Here is a 25,226-nt window from a genome sequence, read left to right as displayed (position 1 = left end):
CTTAATACAGAAGACACACTTGGTAGGAAGCAGTATATGTGTAACATATGTTTCATATTCCATGGAGTCATGGAGTTCCATTGAGATCACAGAGCAGACACCTGAGCAATAATGTTGCCACAGTGAATGAAAAGAGGCTAGGAAAGATTGGCAGCTTCTGACTTAGGGATCTGAATGGGATCCTTCAGAATGCGATTCACACTTTCAGCATGAACACTCTATTAATAGGTCCGATAGAGATACATTAGACCTTGGTATGTGGAATGGTGCAGACCATACCCATCATGAAATACCTTAGTCCAAAGGACAACTAGGAGTTGAAAGCCTCTATTATGCGATTCTTTAGACTGCTTGTTACTTAAATTCAATTGATGGTTAGTTGTACCAAGTAAAGAAGAGTTTCCCAGCTTCCAAGTATCCCAAGTGGATTCTCTTGAGTCCAGTACCTGATAGCATCTAGTCACTGCATTAAATGTCCTGTTAATAATGAGCAGAATCCCTATTTCTAAGTACAAAATAAACATATAGAAGCATTCTTGTTCAAGGATGCATCAGTACTTTTGTTATTAATGAACAATTAACTTAGTTGACAGAATGAGCCATGTGCAGTCTGGATGTTTTAAGCATTTTCTAAATTATTATTACCCTTTGGGTATGATTTTTGGTTCCTTTAGTATGTTTCTGATAACTAAAAAATGATCCCAGATGGAAGATCTATTGTTTTTGGCTATAAACCCAATTTTTAAGAAGCTTTTAACTTTAAAGTAGACCTAAAGCCAAGAGGAAATTATATACACATATATAGCATTTATATAGATACTGAAATGTAAATATGTTATATATTCTATATTATAAAATGACAATTAAAACACTAATATATATTATGATTTTATATATATATATATATATATATATGTATCATATGGGAGGACATTTCAGTCATCTTTTAGGAGAGAACACTTTCATAAACCCAACATCTTCATGTTAAAAGCCCAACTCTGCTTGAAAAATATCAAAGCTTTCATTTAAGTTGCCATGGGGCAAACAGAGTTATGTACAATTCAGAAATATTTGGAGAGATGGGGGGATGGTGCACACCTGTATTTAACTTTCAAAACAAAGTGAGCAGAATGAGCTCAACACTATACAAAGAGCTTTTGGAATAAACACATGGGAATCAGGGTTGGTGCAAGAGAGAAAAAGGAAATGGAAGATTACAAAATTCAGTCACATTTCAAAATTTTCTGCTACAATAATTCACTTTATGTGGAATTAATGTGGCTGATTGAACATTTGTGCTGTAATTTACTTATAATTAACATTTTATAGTGAACAGATTTCACCATCTCCTTCATGCTGTGAACTCTAAGCCATAGGTCAAAAACAGAGATGAAACAGATAAGAGCACAAAATATCCTCACTGAAATATTAATGAGATTTTAATTTACTGCTTTAAAAACACATCTTTCATCAATGTCTGTATATAAAAGTCACTATTTTATTTTAATTTTTTAATCACATTACAAATATAATGAATTCTTCTAGCTGGCAGAAGGACACTAAAGAATCTAATGCATGCAGGCAATCCTAGCTAGGTAAAATGTTTTTCCAGCTTCTTCAGGTACCAGAAAGATTGTCACATGAAAAAGTACCATGTGAAGCCAACACAGCCAAGAACTCCTTCTCAATTAACCAGTCTTAAGCACTAAACAAAGCGTCTGCCCACAATGCGGGAGACCCAGGTTCGATCCCTGGGTTGGGAAGATCCCCTGGAGAAGGGAATAGTAACCCACTCCAGTATTCTTGCCTGGAGAATCCCATGGACAGAGGAGGCTGGTGGGCTACAGTCACGGGGTCACAAAGAGTCGGACACAACTGAGCGACTTCACTATCACTCACAAGCACTAAACCCTACAGAGTAGACATGGAGCATTCCTACTGCACCCTTCCGATTCTCAACCCACACAGTCTGTGATCACAATAAACCATGGTTGTTTCACATCGTAGCATTTGGGGGTGTTTGGTAAAGCAATGAGAGATGAATGGAACTTCCTAAGGTTTAATATGCTGGCTTATATTTAATATGCCTTTAATATGCTGGCTTGCCTCCGTCTCAGATACCTACCACTTTTATTCTAGAGAGAAAAATCCAGGCAGAACCTTATTCAACCAGAAACTGTTTTACAGATGATAGAAGGATGGTGGGGTCTTTGAAGCTAACTCAGCAGATTCAATGAAACCAGTAGTAGAACCAGAGGACATTCCAAAGGAAACAAATACTTCATGAGGGTTTTGTATGTGTTCTCCAAATCCTCAACACAGTAATGAAACCATTAGTACCAAATTAGACCTGCCAGTCTCTCCAGCAATTTTACGCAACTTAGTTAGCAAATATTCAGGTTCTTTCTTCTCACTATCACAACCAAATCCCTCAAAAGAGCTGTTTCCACATGTCTCAGGTTCTTAATCATCTATTCATTCCTCAATCCACCAAGGCCTTCACTATAACTGTTTTCTTTTCCAAGTTAGGTCACCTCTCTAAAAGAGGGTGTGTGCCTTAGGAAAAGAGGTAAGACGTGACTACAAACACTTAGAAGAAAGATGTGTTGTGTTGCATAAGGAATATCTTATCTTTTCAGCCACAAATCATCCTATCTTTTCAGCCATAATGCTATGTAAATATTCAAGACTTTTCCATCATTTACAGTAACAGTGTTGCAAGAGGTATGATATTAGAGCATAAAGCAGTAATAACAAAACAAACAAACAAGTAAAAACAACTAACAAACAAAAAATCTGCAATAGGAAGCTAACCTGGGTCTTGATTTATCTTTGCCAAAGATTTATCAGACCAAATGAGAATTAGACTTTTTATGTCAAGAACACGCTACTTACCTTTTTTTTTTAAAATGATTTACAAATGGAAGTTTATCATTACAAATTCTGATATGACTGTCTTTTTTTTTTTTTTTAACCACTGTGGCATTATTTGGTGCCCATCATAGATGGGATAGCTTGTAAAATTAAAACATGACCTCTTGATAGAAACCAATATATGCACAGGCCTCATTTTCCTATCAGCCAACACTTGCTTTTAGAAGAAAGACATGTAAGTCCATAAAAAGAGCACCTTTGATCTGAGAGGTCCAAATACTTCCCAAGAAGCTTCCATTTGTATTCTTAGAGGAGAATTTCTTGATAGCATGGAAAAGGTAACCCTTCCAATTCACTTGCACACCATAGGGATGTAAAAACTAAAGCCTGAAAAATACAGACCCAGGTGGCTGCATAAATGGACCCTACATGAAGGTTCTACCCAGTCACTCTTCCCGCTCCATGTTTACATCTGTTTCTCATATCAACTCAACAAAAATCGCATGGAAAGAAAGGGTGACACTGAGAAGAGACCTAGGACATCTATGGGGAAGCCAGTAAAAACCTCACAATTCAATAAAGACATTTCATTCCCTTTACTTTTTAACAAGCTCCAGCCCATTCAAAGCACTTATTAGAATTTCAAATGAAAAGCTGAATACTATGAGCATTGTAAATCAGCTACAAACAGCTTTTAAAACTGTGTCAGGAGAAAATACACATGTAATTTTCTTCTTCTTTTTTTTTTTTTAATATCGCTTTTTTTTTTTTTTTTTTTTTTTTTGCCCTCAAAGGTTCGTTTGTTAAGAAGCAGGTACCAATTTATTTTTACAGAGGGAATCTGTTTGATGTGGGGAGCAGTGAGGGGGCTGAAGAAATCCTTTAACCTGCATTTGGAGGGTTCCCAGCATTACTTACACGTGTGGTACGTGCCCTACCACCCAAGGTGGTGGGCGTCCCTTCACAAACCGCATTGCACTGCTGACTTTTTTCTTTCTCAGAATTCTCAGAATCTGAAGCAGAAGTATCACTTACCTGGGAAGAACTGCTCATCAGACTTCTCCAGTCCAAGAAACCGTGGCTGCTGTCTTTGAAGGGTCCAGGAAAGATCAGGGTACTAGCAGGCAGCTCTCCCTCTAATGGAGAAGAGGAAGGCAGGATCCTTCTCAAGAGTCAGGAACCCTTCACCTCTTCTGCTGGCACGTCCTGCAGCCTTCCATAAGTTCATTTCCCCAAGAATATGACAGGGTCACGAGACAGGGATACTTTAGAATTGCTCCTTATTTCCTTTTTCAAATTTCTGGAAAGAAAAGAAAAAGAGCTCTCTCAATTTGTCAAGTTCTTAAAGTAGCAGGATTAATTTCCAAACTGAAGAATGTCATCTCCTCCTTCCTTTCTTCCCCTGCCCCTTCTTCCTATCCTTCCTTCCTTATCTCTGGCAGCATAAGAAAGCCTGTGCAGTTATAGAATCACCTTCCATACCTCACAAAACAAAATGATAAAGACAAACCAAAGTGTCACAGAGACTAAAAACATCCTCTAGAAACATCCAAAACAATTCAATCTCCTTGTTAGTTTCTTGACAGAGAACACTTACTGCTCAAGACTCTGAAAATGTGGGACAGTATGTTCTCATAGGAAAGACCACAGACAACTCTGGTGGAAAGCAGGTGCCACTCAAAATTCAGAAACTTTCATCTCCTTTGTTTTGGTTCTAAAAGTAGCTACCTCGACAGCAAAATGAAAATTACAACCTTGAAATGAGTGAAGAGCTGCTCCAAGTCCTGGAGAATGGGATCCAGATGTCATTTTACCTCTATCTGGATAAAAAGATTGAATCAAGCTGCACTGGATAATTTATTTATTTAACAAAGAATTACTAAGCATCAACTACTGAAAACCATATGCATACACTCTAACTACTGACAATTCTCTGCCTACTTCTCCTTCAAGTTTTGTAATTATCTTCCGGGCAAAAATACTTGGTCAGTCAAAGGGTTATCCTATAAATTTTCCTTAGCGTGGGTAATGAAGGACTCTGGGCTTTAGGATCAGACAGACTGGAGAGAGCATTCAGGAGGAAGGGAATCCACTGGTTGCTCTGGGTTAGAAATGGAGGGGTGTATTCACCACATACAGAGGATAGCTGAACCTCATCTTTCTGGGAAGACAGCAAGACCCCCTCCTCTTCCTTTCCTGCACCCTCCCTTCATAGCTGATATAGTCCTCTGCAAGTTTTGGAAGATTTTAACTGAGGAAATGACAGTTTTCTTCCATAGGGGAGCATCTGCCTTGAACTAAGCCTGGTAGGTCAAGAGGTGATGACAGAGATCCCAGTGGGAATGGAAATCCTGGACACCAGATATGGAGAACAATGAGGTCTGGCCTTTCCTTTCAGGAAATGTTTCCCCCACCAGTGGCGGCCCTGAAATGCCTGGCTTTCATTGCCTTGTGGGAGCTGGAATGCTTCCTTCCATGATCTGCTACGTAGTAGCAGAATGACCTTGGGCAAGCTACCTAACTTCTCTGAACCTTTAAAATAAAGTCACCTTTATTCATTCAGTCACCTTTAAAATAAAAGGATAATACCTGCTTCATGGTGATGCCTAAATGAGATAATGCACAGCAAGTTCTTAGGACACAGCCTTGCTCAAGGGCACATGTGAGTCTGGCCCCCTGGAAAAATACAATAGTGTTTTTCCACTCTGGCTCCTGCTAGGGAGATGGTAATACTAGCTAAAGACAGTAACTTAAACTCAGTTGTTTAGAAGATTCTTTTGTGACTTTCTATGGGCTGGTTTCACAACCTTTAACCACAATAGACATTACTTTGCTGACAAGTTCTGTTTAGTCAAAGCTACGGTCTTTCCAGTCATGTATGGATGTGAGAGTTGGACCATAAAGACAGCTGAGCACCAAAGAATTGATGCTTTTGAACTATGGTGCTGGAGAAGACTTTTGAAAGTCACTTGGACAGCAAGGAGATCAAACCAGTCCATTCTAAAGGAAATCAACCCTGAATATTCATTAGAAGGACTGATGCTGAAGCTGAAGGTCCAATACTTTGGCCACCTGATGAAAAGAGTTGACTCACTGGAAAAGACCCCGATGCTGGGAAAGACTGAAGGTAGGAGGAGAAGGGGACAACAGAAGACAAGATGGTTGGATGGCATCACTGACTCAATGGACATGAGTTTGAGCAAATGCTGGGAGATAGTAAAGGACTGGGAAGCCTGGTGCACTGTGGTTCATGGGGTCATGAAGAGTCAGACACGACTTAGCAACTAAACAACAACAACCCATAACAGTTACCTATTATGGTAAAGGCTGTTTATTTTGATTTTTCTGTCCCCTCTTAAGTCAACTAAAAAAAACTATCCTTAAAGAAATTTCTCTTCCTTCCTCTTTCCATCCTCCTCTTCTTTCTCATGATCTCCCTTCTTTTTTCTCTCTCTTTTTTTACATAGACAGCAGTGGTTACATGGTGCCTAAGACATGCAAGTAGAATTCTTACACCTGAACTTGGAGTTTCTCCTTTGACCCTCTTGGTTGTTGTTGTTGTTATGTTTGTTACCTCTGTCTCAATATTCCATGTTACCTTCTTCTGCTCCTGATGCTGGGAAAGACTGAACACAAAAGGAGAAGGGGGTGGCAGAGGATGAGATGCTTGGATGGCATCACTGACTCAAAGGACATGAACTTGAACAAACTCCAGGCGTTGGGGGAGGACAGAGGAGCCTGGTGTGCTGCAGTCCATGGGGTCCAAAAGAGTCAGACACAACCGAGCAACTGAACAACAAACAAATGGAATGTGGAAAAGTTTTGGAGTCACTGGATGCACTGAGCTCCTAGCTGCTTTTTTTTTTTTTTTATTAAATTTTTTTGGAGATAATTGTAAATTCATGTGCATTTTGGGGAATAATAAGATCCTATGTACCTTTTTCCTAGTTTCCTCCAATGATATAATCTTCCAGAACTACAGTCCACCATCACAATTAGGCTATGACATCAATAGAGTCAAGATACAGAACACTTTCATCCCCACATGGCTCTCTCCTATTGCTCTTTTATAGTCACAATTACTTCCTTCCAATCTCCATTCTCTCCTTGATCCTTGGCAACTAATCTGTTATCCATTTCTACACTTTTTCTCAATTTGAGAATGTTGTATAAATGAAATCATACAGCATGTAACTTTTTGGAACTGGCTTTTTTCACTCGGTATAATTTTCTGGTGATCCACCCAGGTTGTTGTGTATATCAATGGTCTCCTCCTTTTTTATTGTTGAAAGATATTCCATAGTATGGATATACCACTGTTGTTTAACAATTCACCCACTGAAGAACATCTGGGTTGTCTTCAGTTTTTCACTGTTACAAATAAAGTTGTTAATTAATACAAACATTCATGGACAGGTTTTTGTGTAACAAACTTTTTCATTTCTCTGATATAAGTGTCTAGGAGTACAACTATTGGGTTGTATAATTGCATGCTTCATTTTTAAGTTAAGAAACTGCCAAACTGTTTTCCAGAGCAGTTTTATCATTTTACATTCCTACCAGCAATGTATGAGGAATTTGATTTATCTACATCCTTGCTAGCATTTGGTGTTGACACTGTGTTTTACTTTACCAACCTAATATATGCATAATGATATTTCATTGTGGCTTTCATTTATATTTCCCAAATAGTTTGTGATGTTGAACGTATTTCCAACTGCTTATTTCCCATCTGCCTATCATCTTGGGTGAAATGTCTGTTGGTGTCTTTTGCCCATTTTCTAATTGGATTGTTTGTTTTTCTATGTTGAGTTTTAAGTGTTCTTGGGCTTCCCTGGTGGCTCAGATAGTAAAGAATCTGAGTTCTCAAGAGTTCTTTAAGAGTTCTTAACATAGTTTAGAAATTAGTCCTTTGCTGGATACACAGTTTGCAAATATTTTCTCCCAGTCTGCAGCTTGCCTTTTTCATCATCCTAAGAGCTTTCACAGAGTGAAAGTTTTCAATTTTGTTGAACCAATTATTAAGTTTTCCTTAAATGGACAGGGCTTTTGGTATCAAGTCTAGAAATCTTTACCTCGACCTAGATCCTGAAGATTCGACCTAGATCCTGAAGATTCTCCAATTTTTTTTTTGTACAAGTTTTTATCATTCTATGATTTACATTAACTCTGGGATCCATTTTGAGTTAATTTTTGTATACAGTGTGAACTTGGGTTGAAGTTCATTTCTGTTTGCCCATGGGTATCGAATTGTGCCAGCAACATTTGCTGGAAGGCTATCTTTCCTCCATTGAATTGCTTTTATATCTTTGTCAAAAATCATTTGGACATATTTGTGTGGGTCTATTTCTGAGTTCTCTATTTTCTCCATTGATCTGTGTGACAACATCATATTGATTACTGTGGCCATATAAGAAGTCTTTAAATTGGGTAGATTGATTTCCTCCCATTTCATTCTTCTTTTTCAAAATGGTTTTAGCTATTCCAGTTCCTTTGAATTTCCATATAAATGTTTAAATAATCTTGATTAAATTTATAAAGAAAAATCTTGCTGGAATTTTTACAGGAATTACGTTGAACTTATACATCAATTCAAGGACAACTGATACCTTTACAATGTTGAGTGTTCCAAACCATGATCATGGTATTTTCTCTCCATTTATCAAGATCTTCTTTGATTTCTCCCATCAGCATATTGCAATTTTCAACAAATAAATCCTGCATATTCTGTTAGATTTATACCTAAGTACTCATTTTTAAAGCTATGATAAATGGCATTGTACTTTTAATTTTTTATTTTTATGTGTTCAATACTAGTATGTAAAGATGGAGTTGGTTTTTGTATGTTTATTTTGCCTTCTGTGACTTTGCTGAACTCATTTATTCTAGGGAATTTGTTTGTTTACTGTAGAGTCCTTGGGATTTTCTATGTTGACAATCATGTCTTCTTCAAATTAAGAAAATTTTATTCCTTTCCAATGTGTGAGTCTGTTTTCTTTTTTGGTGTTTGAACTGACCAGAACTTCAACAATATAGGGAATGTGAGTGGTGAGAACAGGCATCCTTGTCTTTTTCCTAAACTTGGGAGAAAGCATTCAGTCCTTCATCCTTTAGTATAATATTAGTTGTAGGTTTTTGTAGGCACTTTAAAAAATTTGAATAAGTTTCACTCTATTCCTTTTTTTCCGAGAGTTTTTATCATGAAAGTGTATTAAATTTTATAATCATGATATGTGATTTTCTTGCTGATATGGTAGAATATATTGTTTGATTTTTTTAATATTTAACCAGCTTTGCATGCCTAGGATAAATTCTGCCTGGTCATAGTATATAATTGTTTTCATATATTACTAAATTCTTTTTGCTAATATTTTATTAAAGATTTTTACATCTATGTTATGAGGGATATCTGTCTGCAGTTTTCCTTTTTTATGCTATGTATGTCTGGTCTTGGTATTGGGGTAATATTAATTTCATAAAATGAATTGAGAAGTATTTTCTCCTTCCTGGATGAAACTGTGTAGGATTGGTGTCAATATTTTAAACATTTGATAGAATTCTCTAGTGAAAGAATTGGGTCAGTGACTTTTCTCTTTTTTTCCAACTTTCCTTCCAGATCTTCCTTCCACAATTGTGCAAGTTTCTGATGTCTATAATAAACTCCTTAATCCATAATACTCATACTATCTGCTTCTGTGAATAAGTCCTGGCTGGTATTCTAAATCATTTGCTATTAAACTAAAATAATAACAATAGTATTTACTGAGCACTTAAAAATGCCACGCACCTGCCATGTAGTTTTCACTTGTTATGTAATGCAAGCAACCCCATAAGAAAGGATATACTGCTGCTGCTAAGTCGGTTCAGTCGGGTCCGACTCTGTGCAACCCCATAGACGGCAGCCCACCAGGCTCCCCCGTCCCTGGGATTCTCCAGGCAAGAACACTGGAGGGGGTTGCCATTTACTTCTCCAATGCGTGAAAGTGAAGTCACTCAGTCGTGTCTGACTCTCAGCGATCCCATGGACCGCAGCCTACCAGGCTCCTCTGCCCATAGGTGTTTCCAGGCAAGAATACCGGAGTGGGGTGCCACTGCCTTCTCCGAAGTAGATACTACCATCCCAATTTTACAGAAAAGGAAATGGAAGGACAGAGAAGTTAAGTAAGCTGTAGACAACATACAGTAAGGATCAGACACAGGATAGAAATCAAACTCTCAATCATGATCCTGTTGATGTTCTTACTCTTGGCATCTCATTTCTCTTTCAGAAGACCAGGGCATATGGTGCTGGTATAATATATTTGAGTCTGTTACGTCCATCACTTCCAGTGTAACTTGTGCATTTAATTTTGTTGTTTTGTTGACTTCCTCTTTACACCCACATCTTCTCCCTTTTTCTTCTTTTCTCTGCCCATTGAAGACTTTTCCCCTGAACTTTTCTCCACCTAAATGCCCTCCTCACTTCCCTATCATGTTTCATATATGATGAAGGCAGGAGATGTGGGTTCAATCCCTGGGTTGGGACGATCCCCTGGAGAAGGAATTGGCAACCTATACCAGTATTCTTGCCTGGGAAATCCCATGGACAGAGGAGCCTGGCGGTCTACAGTCCATGGGGTCGAAAAAGAGCCAGACACGACTTAGCAACTAAACAACAACAAATATAAGTAAAGCACAGACAAGAGAACAAGGTCAAGCACTGGCTGGGGAAGGCAGGATGGCTGGTACAGTGTGCTCCACAGAAGGCATACGCATCAGAGCAAGAATCAGTGAGAATGTGTGGGGCTAGCAGATATAAATCTGCTTAAAAACAGAGAAAAATGTTGCACAGTTACTCTGAGAAAACACCTCCCTTATTCTGGCTTTTTTTTTTTTTTTTTGCTCACTTTGGGGTCAATCCATTTCTTTTTTTTTTTTTTTTTGTCAATCCATTTCTTTATTAAAATGCCTACCATGCCTTTAGAAACAATATTAATGCATTAAAATAAACAATACTTTGGATGCAGAAATGAACATTTAAGTAGATGCAGCCCAGATCCATGCCATTCAGAGGGTGTGTGTGTGTATTTTCTTTTCCCTGAGTGCCTTTGCTTGGTAAAAGCCATCAAATATCCTTGGGAATTATTACTAATTTTTTGAACAGCCTGAAGAATTAAAGAGAGAGAGAGTAAGAGAGAGGGAATAAGAGGAAGAGAGAGAGAAAGAGAGAGAGGTTAAGCTCAAAGGCAGAGAGAGGCGAAATGGACCAGATTATACAAAATTAAAAAGCAAATACGAGCAGACAATTTGTGCCGAGTGATTGCAAGCAATTACAGTCCAGCTTTTCTGGAGGGAAGATGGGGGAGGGGGTTATTTCAGCTTAAAAGGAGACTTTATTCATTCCTGATCAGCTTCTCCTACCATTCTCTCTTTTATTCTTGGATATCAATTTAAAAAAAAAAATCAGCTTTCAGATGTTCCATGTCCACCCCTGCAAATCCACCCCTGGGCAGACAGTGAGAGTTTAAGCTTCCAATCGGTTCTTTCTATAGCCCTGGAAACCAATTTGTTCATAAAGAATAAAACAAGGAGGGGGAGGGGGCAAAACACAACAAGAGCATGTGTTTCTTTTAGAGGAGAGCTTCAATTTTACTATAATTGTCTAAAGACGGAGCTGCTTTGATCTGAAGAATTATTATTGTGCCTCAAATGCCGGCTGCTAGTGTCACAGCTGTGCTAGGGCTCGGTCACACCAAGGGGCTTGGGGACCAACTTAGTCCCCAACCTGCCTCTGGGTCCCTGTCTCCTTATCTTTCCTTTGTCCACACAAGAAAGTTTGCTCTCCCAGTCCACCCCTCCTCTGCTCTGCTGGCTTTATTCAGGATCCTGGGGAGGTAGGAATGTACACAGTGCTGACATAATGAGAGGCTGCTGAGGTTGGGCAGGAATGTGGGGATGAGCCTCCCCAGGGGCAGGCAGAGCTGGACATGAACATGGCCAGGAGGGCTGGTGCAGTCACTAGAGCAGGGGGACCCAGCTGCTCTTGGTCTCCCCGTGTGGGCAAGAGCGGCGAGGAAGAGGGCCTCAGTGCTTATGAGAAACACATTCACTGTGTTTCCCTGATCTCACTTCTCTGGGTTAATAGCTATTTTCCCTCTCTCCAGCTTAGGCTGCATTGAAGCAAAGGGCAACTCAAGAAGTAGAATTAAACAATTTTTTTCTTTCAGAAGAATGGCTAAAAACTATATCTCAGGTCTGAGAGCTGAGCCATCTCCAGCGCTCAGGTTTTCCTTCCTGGGTCTGAAGCAGAGACCCAGAGGCCGGTTCTCCTGGTCACTTCCCAGGCACCTAGGCAGGGTGGGCTCCAGGCTGCTCAGGTCCACGCCTCACCTCACCTGCTCCCAGCTCGGAAGCTGCCGTACCAGCCTTTGCCAAGGGCCTCACGGATGTCCCTGGAGGCTGGAACCCTAGCGGGTCCTTCCCATCTGTTTCTTCTCGGGTTCCCCACTGCCTCTAGCACCATCCAGCCTCCCCAGCCCAGTACTCAAGTCTCCTCAGAGAAGCTGCCCGCGGACCTTCCTCTGCTGCTTTCCTGCTCAGTCTCAGGTGACAGCCTCAGCACTGTTTCAGACGTTCCAGCCAAGTCTTGCCTCTGGGCCCTGGTATGAGCCTTTCCCCTGCCTGGAATAGAGCCTGTCCCTCTCTCCTCTTCCCAGAGTCCTTGCCCCTTCTTCGGCGCCTCTTCCAGTCCAAAGTGCAGATGAGATGGATAAGAAAACTACTGCCCACGGACTGAGACACCAAATTCTGGGCACAGAGCTACCTATGGCCTGCATTATGGTCTGGGAGGGTGCCGGGGGCATGATAACGACAATAGGAGAGAACAGACTGGGAGGGACAGACCCACTCCACCCTGGACTCCAAGCCAGTGTTTCTCACACTGGAAGAATGCATGGAGAGTTTTCAAAGAAAATGTAGTAAAACATAAGAATGTTTGTGAGCGCCTAGGGTCTGAAGGTTTGGTTGGAAAAACACTGCCTTGAGAAACAAAAACACAGCAACATGAAAATATAAATGTAACTGTAGCTCTATGAAGTATTAGGTCCAAATTCCCCACAAAAATCATTCTTTCCAATCTGAGCTTCCCTGATACAAAAAATACTTCTAGAAAACTTCCATCAGCTGTGTAAGCATAGACCAGTCACTTCACTTCTCTGAACCTCAGTTTACTCACTCATAACAGGAAGAGAAATAAAAGTACCTACTTCAAAGTATTGCTGGAGGGATAAAGTGAACTGATAAACATGGTAAAGTGCTTTCATGACCCCTGGCACTTTGCCAGTTCTCAACCAGCTGTGGCTGTGATCAAACAGAACCCTCTAAGGTATCTGTTTTGTTACTGAAAAATTCAGGAACCTGACTCAGAACTCCTCACTCCCTCTTCAGCTCCAGGAGGTCTGATGTCCTAGGGTTTCCAGAGACTGGAAGGAAGGATGCTCAGAAGACTGAGGCTCTGAGGAAGGCTGAGCTGCAGTCTCAGGAAGCACAAGAAAGGAGGCAGAGTCAACATAAGATGTGTGAGTGAAGGAGAGGTTTTCTAGAGTGGACTGGGTGGATGACAGCACAGAACACGTGTACAAATGCCCTGAGGATGGGACACAGGGAGGCAGGCTTCAATGCAGAGGTTGTGGAGGAAAAGCTAGTTGAAAAGAAGAATGGAGATGATTCCAGCTAAAGAGGATTGATCTTTGTACATTAGTAAGCCCTGGGGTAAATGGTAGGGGTCAGGTGAGAAGGGAGAGGGCTGTAGGGCTCGAGGAAATCTAGAGAACCATTACAGGACAACTGTTAGAACACAGAATGAGGAGGCAAGATCTCTCCAGAGGACAACACAGCTCTGTTTGGCTTTCATATCTACTTCCATTAACTGCCTGGGAATTTCAGGTGCTGGAAGAGGAAAGATGAACCTATGCAGATCTGTGAGTCATAAATTTTAGCCTTCTACCTCCTGCTCTCCTTCCTTGCAGGGATGCAGGCTTGAACAGAAGCAAAGAAGTTGTAAAATGAACAGATTGTATAGAAAGCATGAAACTATTCAAGAGAGAGGGTACTGGTGCCTGCAACTTACTTTGACATCAGTTGACCAAAAAGGATAGAGTGATGGATGGGCAGAGGGAAGAACAGATAGATGGACTATGACAAAGAAAATACATTCAAATGTTCACAGCTGAATATAGATGGTGAGTGGATAGGTATTTATTATAAAAGTTTTTCAGTTTAAGTTTTAGCAAATTTTCATAATTAAAAAAAAATAGAAGAAAAAAAAAAAGCAACAGTATCCGAAATAAATCAACTCATACTCTTAAGGCCCCAAGACAAGTTGTCCCAAAAGAACGGTTGGCAGAATGTTAAGAATGGCAAAAGGGTAGATTTTCTTCAGCTCTTCTCTCTTGCTTTTCAGTCCCCTGGTGCTGTCCACCACCACCTTTTCCAAGGCTGGAACACCTGCTAAGAATGTTGCTTGTAAAGATTTAAGCTATGAGCCCACCCTGTGGAATCTACATTTTATCTAGTCTTTCCTGACAAGAGAATAAAGTTAACATTTAAAGAAAAAATCTGTTGCTTCATTTGCTATTATTTTCTCCCAATCTGAGAGCTGTCTTTTCACCTTACTTATAGTTTCCTTTGTTGTGGAAAAGCTTTTAAGTTTCATTAGGTCCCATTTGTTTATTTTTGCTTTTATTTCCAATATTCTGGGAGGTGGGTCATAGAGGATCCTGCTGTGATTTATGTCGGAGAGTGTTTTGCCTATGTTCTCCTCTAGGAGTTTTATAGTTTCTGGTCTTACATTTAGATCTTTAATTCATTTTGAGTTTATTTTTGTGTATGGTGTTAGAAAGTGTTCTAGTTTCATTCTTTTACAAGTGGTTGACCAGTTTTCCCAGCACCACTTGTTAAAGAGGTTGTCTTTTTTGCCATTGTATATCCTTGCCTCCTTTGTCGAAGATAAGGTGTCCATAGGTTCGCGGATTTATCTCTGGGCTTTCTATTCTGTTCCACTGATCTATATTTCTGTCTTTGTGCCAGTACCATACTGTCTTGATGACTGTGGCTTTGTAGTAGAGTCTGAAGTCAGGCAGGTTGATTCCTCCAGTTCCATTCTTCTTTCTCAAGATTACTTTGGCTATTCGAGGATTTTTGTATTTCCATACAAATTGTGAAATTATTTGTTCTAGTTCTGTGAAAAATACCGTTGGTAGCTTGATAGGGATTGCATTGAAAATAATAGCAAATGAAGCAACAGACAAAGGATTGATCTCAAAAATATACAAGCAACTCCTGAAGCTCAATTCCAGAAAAATAAATGACCCAATCAAAAAATGGGCCAAAGATCTAAACAGACATTTCTCCAAAGAAGACATACAGATGGCTAACAAACACATGAAAAGATGCTCAACATCACTCATTATCAGAGAAATGCAAATCAAAACCACAATGAGGTACCATTACACGCCAGTCAGGATGGCTGCTATCCAAAAGTCTACAAGCAATAAATGCTGGAGAGGGTGTGGAGAAAAGGGAACCCTCTTACACTGTTGGTGGGAATGCAAACTAGTACAGCCACTATGGAGAACAGTGTGGAGATTTCTTAAAAAACTGGAAATAGAGCTGCCATATGACCCAGCAATCCCACTTCTGGGCATACACACCGAGGAAACCAGATCTGAAAGAGACACGAGCACCCCAATGTTCATCGCAACACTGTTTATAATAGCCAGGACATGGAAGCAACCTAGATGCCCATCAGCAGACAAATGGATAAGGAAGCTGTGGTACATATACACCATGGAATATTACTCAGCTGTTAAAAAGAATCCATTTGAATCAGTTCTAATGAGATGGATGAAACTGGAGCCCATTATACAGAGTGAAGTAAGCCAGGAAGATACAGAACATTACAGCATACTAATACATATATATGGAATTTAGAAAGATGGTAATAACCCTATATGCAAGACAGAAAAAGAGACACAGATGTACAGAACAGACTTTTGGACTCTGTGGGAGAAGGCGAGGGTGGGATGTTGCGAGAGAACAGCATGTATATTATCAAGGGTGAAACAGATCACCAGCCCAGGTTGGATGCATGAGACAAGTGCTCGGGCCTGGTGCACTGGGAAGACCCAGAGGAATTGGGTGGAGAGGGAGGGGGGACGGGGGATCGGGATGGGGAATACATGTAACTCCATGGCTGATTCATGTCAATGTATGACAAAAACCACTACAATATTGTAAAGTAATTAGCCTCCAACTAATAAAAATAAATGAAAAAAAAAAAGAAAAAATCTTCAGAAGTGGAATTTAACCAATGCAGAAGATGCTTTAGGTGATAAACATCAGCTGGGACTAGGTTTTGTTGCAAGTGTCAGGTCAAAACAGTTGTCACAAACAAGAAGGAAGTTCACTTCATGTTCACATAAACAAAGTGCAAATGGAACATGCTCAAGACTCTGTATCTCAAACATCTTAAGAACTCCAGTCATTTTCAACTCAACTGCTCTACCATCCTAAGCAGTGGTCCCCCTCTTCATGGCACAAGATGGCTGCACCTTTATTCCAAGCAGAGGATGAAGGAAGGAACAAAGGAGAAGAAACACAGCAGCATGCACAAGCTATCTCTCAAGGGAGGTTCCTGGAACCTGACATGTACACTTAGTCATATGTTTGTATTTGGGCTCAAGGGAAATGGGGAAATGTAGTCCTCCTTCTCAGCAACAAATGTACCCAGTAGAGAGATGATCTTACCATGAAAAAAGGGAGAAAGTATTTGGGGGGACAAGTAATAATCTCTTTAAAAGATGCGGAGAATATCCAATCACAAATCCATAGTCTCTGACTTATTCTGTCTTCCCATAGGTACCCCTAACCTTATCCTGACCTCCATGATAATGGTTTTCTTTCTGGCCCGATTACATAGTGAAGAGGAGAAGGAAATAAAAAACTATGTAATAAGTGATTTAGAACTTAATAAACAGTATAAGGTAAGGATTAGCATCATCAGCTTAGAGATAAGAAATGGACCCTATCTAAATGCAAAAGACTAGTAGGGTTCTAGTCTTCAGAGACTGCTGTTAAAAGTGCACGAGGATTTAGAGCAAGGCTCCTCAAGCCTCTCCTAGCACCTAACCCCTCTACCTCCATCAGATAACTGAAACCTTGAAAAGCACAGACGTTGCCTAAGAGCAGAGATGCCTTAAACAGGTGGTCTCACTTGGAGGAGAAAAGAATCAACCAAAGCTAGGGGTGAACTGCAGGGAGGCAGCAGGAAAACGCTGGGCCAATAAAGGGCAGCCAAGGATCCTGGAGTGTTTGCGGGCTCTAGGAGGAGGACAGATGCTGTAGGCCTGGAGGGGAGGGAGAGAGGACTGACAAAGGGAGGTGTCCAGGTTGAGTGGATACATCATCCAGATCACCTGCATGCATATGGCAGCCCTGAATCCACCCCAAGGGTCAGAACATGAGTTCTTGAACTTCTCAAGAGTTTTTAAGTTAATCTAGTGCCCCAGTCTTCCTGATGAGAAGTTCTCCTAGTTGACCACCCGTTAAAATCACTGGAGCTTCTGAAATCATGCTAACGCTTTGCTCCAACCTCCAAGATATTGATTTTACTATTCTGGGGTAAAAGCCTGGGTGTTGGGGTTTTCCAGACTTCCAAGCAAGATTCTAGTGTGCAGCAGATTTGGAGAATTACTAGAGGCTAGGGCAATGGTCCTCAAACTTTAATGCGCATAGCCATCACCTTGGATTATGTAAACATGCTGAACCGTCTTCAGGAGGTCCAGGATGGGGCCTGAGATGCTGCATTTTAATAATTTTCCAGGTGATGCTGATGCTGCCCATCTCTGGGGGGCATATTTCTCCCACAGATGAAGTGCCTTTTGCTCTCTTCATGGAGGTGTTGATATACTGCCTACTATGCAAGGCTGTCTGGAGGCCAGAGGAGCCCTGATCCCTGTAACGAGAGGCCCCCAATAGGACTTCAGACCTGCTCCTGGCCTTTGGGTCCATGTCTGCCTTTAGGTTTAGCATGCACATGTGTTAGTCGCCAGACTTCTCCATCCATAGGATTTTCCAGGCAAGAATACCGGAGTGGGTTGCCATTTCCTTCTCCTGGTGATCTTCCTGACCAGGGATCGAACCTGGGTCTCCTGCATTGCAGGCAGATTCTTTACCGTCTGAGCCACCAGGCAAGCCCTAACGGTTAGCATATCACCCACTAAGCCAATGATCTAGAATGGCCCAGCCTGGACACAGCAGACAGCAGGTTCCTGGTTCTCAATACAGTTCTTATTAATAATTAATACTTAGTGCTAATGAATAACCGATTACTAATAGCAATAATGGCATCCAGAAAACAGTGATAGTCCTACAAGGTACAATCCCCTTTGCTCCTCCTACCCCAAATTATAGTTCTAAATGAGCTTCCAGAATCTTGTTTGACAGGTACAACCTCGCACACATTCACTTAGTAAGACAGCTCTATGGAGTGAAATTCAGCTTTCAATGGATGCATTTTCAGTGTGGCTCACAGGAAATTAAATGTGAAAGTGTCATTAACATGGAAGTTGTGAGTTTAATTTCCTACCAGGGTGCTGACAAACTAAGATTATCTATTTCTCATTATGACTATGTGTTTCTTACAGGATCCAGTGATTTCCTTGGAAGTCAAAGTCTTTCGTTTCCTTTTTTGGATATACGTTTAATTGCTGCTGCAAATACTATCCTCAAAGACACATATTCTCAGAAGCCAAAGAAGCAAATATGAGCACATCACGAGGGAGAACATGACTCCATGGTGTGGTTCGTGATCACTAGAGATGGCATTCAGCACTGATTCAGGACATAAAATTTGTGTGTGTGTCGTTTCTTTAAATGTTTCTTCTTAGAGGAAGTAATGTAGCACTTAACATCTAATGATATCTATTAAGGAATTCATTAAAGAAAAACTGATAACAAGATATGTTATCGGAGTCAACAATTAACTGTGCCGTGTAGGAATCTTGATTGCTCTTAGGATGCGTGACTGGAGCTGCTTTTGGAGCCGTACATACAAAGTGGCAAGTGTAGCACTGGTGCAACTTTCTGGGGCTGATTCTGACCAGTGAGCAAGCTACAAGTCCCGGCCATAGGTAGAGATGGGCCAAGGCAGGCTATTCATACCCTACATTTGTTACACGTGGGCAAGACAGACCCCCACCTCGTGACTGTCTCTGTCTTTCTAAATCTCCTCTGTCCTAAGGTCTACTCTTTACTGCAGGTCTAACTGACTTGGGTGATGGTGGTTAAAAGAGATCCCGGGGAACCCTACAGGTTTTGATACCCTTGGGGACTAGGCTAGAGGGAATTATAGGAAAAGCATTTTACTAGGAATCTCCCTTGATAAAAGAGCACCTAAGGGAAATTCAAATGTCTCTGTTCCTCCGGGTGGAGAAGAGCAGAATTAAGAACTTGCCTGGATATTTACAGCTCGTCTTAGCCTAGGAAAGACCCTGAAGCAAGCTGAGACATCTGAGAGCATCTGGTGTGTTAAGCCTGCGAGCTAGCCCTCTTCTTGGGGATGAATCACCTACTGACCTTCTGATTCTGACCATGTGTGTGTATGTGATGCCAAACTTCATCCAGCAGCCTAGGCATTTCAGCTTACTCCTGCCTCTCCATACACTCATGTCTGAAGAGAGGGTTCAGACATTCACTTGCATAACCTGACATTCCTCCTAGTAGTCTTTGGTTTTGATTTAAAGACCTACTGAGAGTTTGGGCTTCCCAGGTGGCACTAGTGGTAAAGAACACACTTGCCAATGTAGGAGACATAAGAGATGTGGGTTCAGTCCCTGGGTTGGGAAGATCCTCTAGAAAAGGGCATGGCAACCCCTTCCAGTATTCTTGCCTGGAGAATCCCATGGACAGAGAAGCCTGGGGAGCTACAGCCCATGGGGTTCCAAAGAGTTGGACTTGACAATCAACAGCATGCATGTACTGAATGTTAGTGCCAAAAGAGATTTAAACCAGCTTTTAACCCCATTTCCTCATTTCACAGATGAGAAAACATCTAGAGAGGATTACCCACAGCCAACTGGAGCAGGAGCCCAGGTTTTCTGACTCCTAGTTCTGTTTTTTAAATCTCTAAAAATGTTAAATTTAAAGACTCAAATAAATACTTGTGGACTATCCTGTCTGTGGTGGTACGACATGAAATCACACTTCATTGGCTTATTGCTATTGTCCACAGCACAGGTTCTAATGGAGCCACAATACTTCTAGTTTGCCACCAAATGCTCCACCATATTGAAAGGGGCATATTTTCTACTCCTGCCACCAATGGGAGATATAGCACACTGAGTTTCAGACAGATCGTAATTGCCTGAGTCAGGAGGGTATACCCAAAGTAAGGGGTGTGTGATTATTCTATTCTGCAGACTCCTACATCATCCTCCGATTTCTGCACCAGGCTCTGTGTCCCAGGACACTAGCTCCTACAGACTGTATCACATGGATTCACTTTCCTCCAGCTCACAGATGGATTTGACCAATGGGAAGACCCAGAAGGAGGTCAGAGGTCAAAGTATTGGTTGTTTCAGCTCCCTCCCTGCTTCACCACTGCTTTGACAGTGGCCCTATCCCTCTGCCTACGGGCACAGCTCTCTCACAGCCACAGATCTCACAAGGGATTTATTTTCTGTTCCTCCTTTTGCCACTTTATTTCTCTGAGATGTTTCATCATCCTTTGTCAGTTCCCTTTACCTTCTCACCTCTATCAACACTATTAAACTCTCTTCATTAAATTAGCATGTTGGATATACTGTCCATTCCCTGCCAGGACCCTGACTGTGGCCATCCCTGTGGGTTGGAGCAGTTCTTATCTATCTTGGGTGGGTGCCTGGGTGGAATTGTATCACATAATGGTAGCCTACATTGTGTGCTGACTTGTGTATGGGGGCACTTTCATTTGAATAGAGTGGAAGGGCAAAAATAAGATATGAGGCATATGGGAACCAACAGCAGTTGGCAAAATCTGTCTGATACTCGAGATTCTCGTGGTCTACTTTAGAGCATCCCACTCAAGTGAAAGGAGCCCATGGTAGAATCACAGGGTTCCACTTCCAGTATTGCCACTGCTTTATTCTGTGGAACTGGGCAGGTCCCTCCTTCTAGTCTTCCAAACTGGCCACATGATTCTGTTCCCTTATCTGCCCACTAAATATTAAGTATCACTATCTGCAATGTCCAAACTCTAGCAACTCACAGTAAGCTGTCTTAAATGCTAAAACAAACACAAATTGAACTGGTTTTCCCCATCTGTTTCTTTAACAAAAGGGAGCTTAAGCCCATAGGGAAACTGCGTGGGTCAGGGAAACATCAAATGAACACTTCTGAGTAAAAACAAATGTTTCTGAAGATCTCAAGATATTTTAAACATAGCACTCCATTGGCCAGGCCAACTCCCCTCCGATGCCTGCACAAGATCCCGATGACAGCATTATTTGCTTGAATTGGATTTGTTTCTGTGCCCAGAAACAACACACAAGGAACCTGGAACAGGAAACAGCTACTGGGTCCTAAAAGTTTTTGCAGGATACTGTCTGAGACCAGACAGGAACGAAACAACAGTTGGAAAGCACACCAAGGGAGCAAAGATGATCACTCTTAGGGATCTGCATTACGGTTCTTATTTTATTATTAAAAATACTAAGAGCAAAGGGCAGTGGCTTGCATTCCAACCTAAAACCCTGCCAGGGGATACAGCATTTCCAGGGAGGAAGAAGAGAAAGTGGAGGATGAGCAGCAGGAGGAAGTTTTATTTAAGAATCTGGATCATCCCCCCTGATGTGCCCCTCTAAGTAGATGTGCCTTCTGGGTCCCCTTATTGCATTCCTCACCTATGCCTAACAAGCTTGGCACATTGTAAGAATTAAGCAAATGCTTCTTGGTTCATTTAGTTAAAGAATTAATGAATGACTAAGTGAATTTGTAGGAGATAGGTCAGTGAATAGAGGAATCAATAATTGACAGCACTGCCTCTATTTCTTTCAAAAAAGGTGATGGGTACTTACCACTAGGGGGACCTATATTGTGATGTCATGGGGCCATTTTCAGACTCAACTGCTGTTCATTCCCTGATCCCCACCCTCACCCCCAGGAGTACATCAGCATCCCCAGGAGGGACTTCTTCAGCAGTTTGCACACCAGGGCTCCCCTGGGGCTCCCCATCTCCCTTCCTGCCCACTTCTTCCTCCTCCCTGGGCTTCCATGGTTTTCCTTCCTGTTCCTGCCTCTGCTGACTCTGATTCATTTTGATCTTTTCTTGCTGAGTATTTCTTCAGTTTTTATTGCTATTATGAGGAGGCCACACATTTATCAACAAATATGGAGATCTTTCAGAGGAAAAGGAAGTGACAGGAATAATTAAAATTTGGTAATTTAAAATATTAGCTTATTTACCAATAGATGGATTTTATTTATATTGATGGAATATAAAATAGTTTTATTTAAAATCTATTTTCAAAGATGAAATCATTTCTATTAAAAATATAACACATATCTGTGTTCATTAAAGCAAAATGAAAATAATTTCTTTTGTTCAATCTATTATCTGAATATTAAACAATATCACTAGCAGAATAATGGTGCTTAGCATATCTTCATATATTTTAATGTACTTTTACTCATATTTATTTTTAATATTGATATTATACCATGGTATTTTCATAAAGCCCATTTTTTAAAACATGGATTTATTTTTTAATCTTTTTGTTTCATAAAATTTCATATAATCTTCTTTGAAGTTGCATTTTTAAAGTTTTCTGAAGTATTACGCACCAAAAAGTACCGAAGTTTCATTTTACTATTAATAATCTTGAAACTGTTGACACTCTCAGTTGAATCGTCTCTGTAGATTATAATATTATTTTTAATTGAGAAAAATACTTTTTCTAAAGTTACTAAGATGCCTTATAAATTCAGAGCAAATTCTACTAGCATATACTCCAATGCTGTATTTTTCATATTAAAATCTGTAAATATTTTCAACCCCATGGACTATATAGTCCATGGAATTTTCTAGGCCAGAATACTGGAGTAGGTAGCCTTACCCTTCTCCAGGGGATCTTCCCGACCCAGGGATTGAATCCAGATCTCCCGCATTGCAGGCGGATTCTTTACCAGCTAAGCCACAGGAAAGCCCAAGAATACTGGAGTGGGTAGCCAGCCTATCCCTTCTCCAGCAGAAATCTTCCCCACCCAGGGATCAAACCAGGGTCTCCTGCATTGCATGCAGATTCTTTACTAACTGAGCTATCAGCTGCTGCTGCTGCTGCTGCTGCTAAGTCACATTAGTCGTGTCCAACTCTGTGTGACCCCATAGACAGCAGCCCACCAGGCTCCCGTCCCTGGGATTCTCCAGGCAAGAATACTGGAGTGGGCTGCCATTTCTTTCTCCAGTGCATGAAAGAGAAAAGTGAAAGTGAAGTCGCTCAGTCGTGTCCGACTCTTCACGACCCCAGGGACACCCATAAATATTTTAGCCCATGTATTTTCTCAGATATTGTCTTTTTACCTCCCAAATACTTATTCCCACAGATATTTTTTCAGGGGAAAATCATTTAAATTAGTTTTCTTCATGATTCCAAAGGCTTCCTTGGTAGCTCAGCTGGTAAAGAATCTGCCTGCAATGCAGGAGACCTCAGTTTGCTCCCTGGGTCAGGAAGATCCCCTGGAGGGCATGGCAACCCACTCCAGTATTTTTGCCTGGAGAATCCCCATGTACGGAGGGGTCACAAAGAATCAGACATGACTGAGTGACTTACACTTCACTTATGATTCCAAATCATAAGCGTTTCAGTTCCATTCCCTCTGCCAAGACTATAACTTCAAGCAATTAAAAATGGAAATGTTATCAAAAGAGTCTTCCAACAGATCAAGATATCCTAAAGTGCAACAATAATTTTGAAAATAAAATCCATAATTTTTAAGTTCTCAACATTTAATTTGTTCGTGGTTTTTTTCTTCCTGTCCTAGGGATAAATTTCATTGTCTTCCTGTTTGCAAGTAATATTTTCAAAAACTGCAATTGGTTGAAAGCTTTAAAATAGTTCTTTGAATATTCTATTCTTAGAGTAAAATTATCTGACATTGAATAAAATGCAATCAAATTTTATAAATTTGTTTATAAAAGGTCAGTACCATTGCAAAACATGTAGGCTGATTTACAAAATAGATCTTCAAAGGTACAAAATCTTTTAAAAAAAAAACCTATTGATGACAGAATTCCAGCTGAGCTACTTAAAATCCAAAAAGATGATGCTGTTAAATTGCTGCACTCAATATGCTAGCAAATTTGGAAAACTCAGCAATGGTATCCCAAAGAAGGGCAATGCCAAAAAATGTTCAAACTCCTCTATACTTGTGCTCAATTTGCATGCTGGTAAAGTTATGCTCAAAATCCTTCAAGTTAGGCTTCAGCAGTATGTGAACTGAGAACTTCCAGATGTACAAGCTGGGTTTAGAAAAGGCAGAGGAATCAGAGATCAAATTGCCAACATTTGTTGGATCATGGAGAAAGCAAGGGAATTTCAGAAAAGCATCAGCTTCACTGACTACGCTAAAGCCTTTGATTGTGTGGATCACAACAAACTGTGGAAAATTCTTAAAGAGATGGGAATACCAGACCATTTTACCTGTTTCCTGAGAAACCTGTATGCAGGTCAAAAAGTTACAGTTAGAGCCGGACATGGAACAAGGGGCTAGTTCAAAACTGGGAAAGGAATAGGACAAGGCTGTATATTGTTACCCTGTTTATTTAATCTATATGCAGAGTACATCATGTGAAATGCCAGGTTGGAGGAATCACAAGCTGGAATCAAGACTGCTGGGTGAAATATCAACAACCTATATGCAGATGATACCACTCTAATGGCAGAAAGTAAAGAGGAACTAAGAGCCTCTTGAGGAGGGTAGAAGAGGAGAGTGAAAAAACTGGCTTGAAACTCAACATTCAAAAAATTAAGATCATGGCATCTCGTCTCATCACTTCATGGCAAACAGAAGGAGAAAAAGTCAAAGCAGTGACAGATTTTATTTTCTTGGGCGGCAAAATCCCTGTGGACAGTGACTGCAGCCACAACACTAAAAGACACTTGCCACTTGGAAGCAAAGCTATGACAAATCTAGATATCGTATTAAAAAGCAGAGTTGTCACTTTGCCAATAAAGGTCCATATAGTCAGAGCTATGGTTTTACCAGTAGTCATGCACGGATGTGAGAGTAGGACCATAAAGAAGGCTGAATGACAAAGAATTGACGCTTTCAAATTGTAG

The 25,226-nt window shown here is 40.7% G+C and overlaps 1 long non-coding RNA gene across 2 annotated transcripts in view; it reads right to left on the bottom strand.

Moving 5' to 3' along the window:
• LOC133050711 (uncharacterized) overlaps positions 1-25,226 on the bottom strand; it is a 568,279-nt gene that overhangs the window by 170,114 nt on the left and 372,939 nt on the right. For both annotated transcript variants that reach the window (XR_009691689.1, XR_009691688.1), the window contains exon 3: positions 3,910-4,174. This is a non-coding gene — a long non-coding RNA (uncharacterized LOC133050711). The remainder of the gene's footprint in view (positions 1-3,909; positions 4,175-25,226) is intronic.

The sequence above is a fragment of the Dama dama genome, chromosome 4 (genome assembly GCF_033118175.1).
Source record: "Dama dama isolate Ldn47 chromosome 4, ASM3311817v1, whole genome shotgun sequence".
NCBI lineage: Eukaryota > Metazoa > Chordata > Mammalia > Artiodactyla > Cervidae > Dama > Dama dama.
Note: the sequence above shows the minus strand (reverse complement) of the source record. Positions and strands in the feature narration are given on the sequence as shown.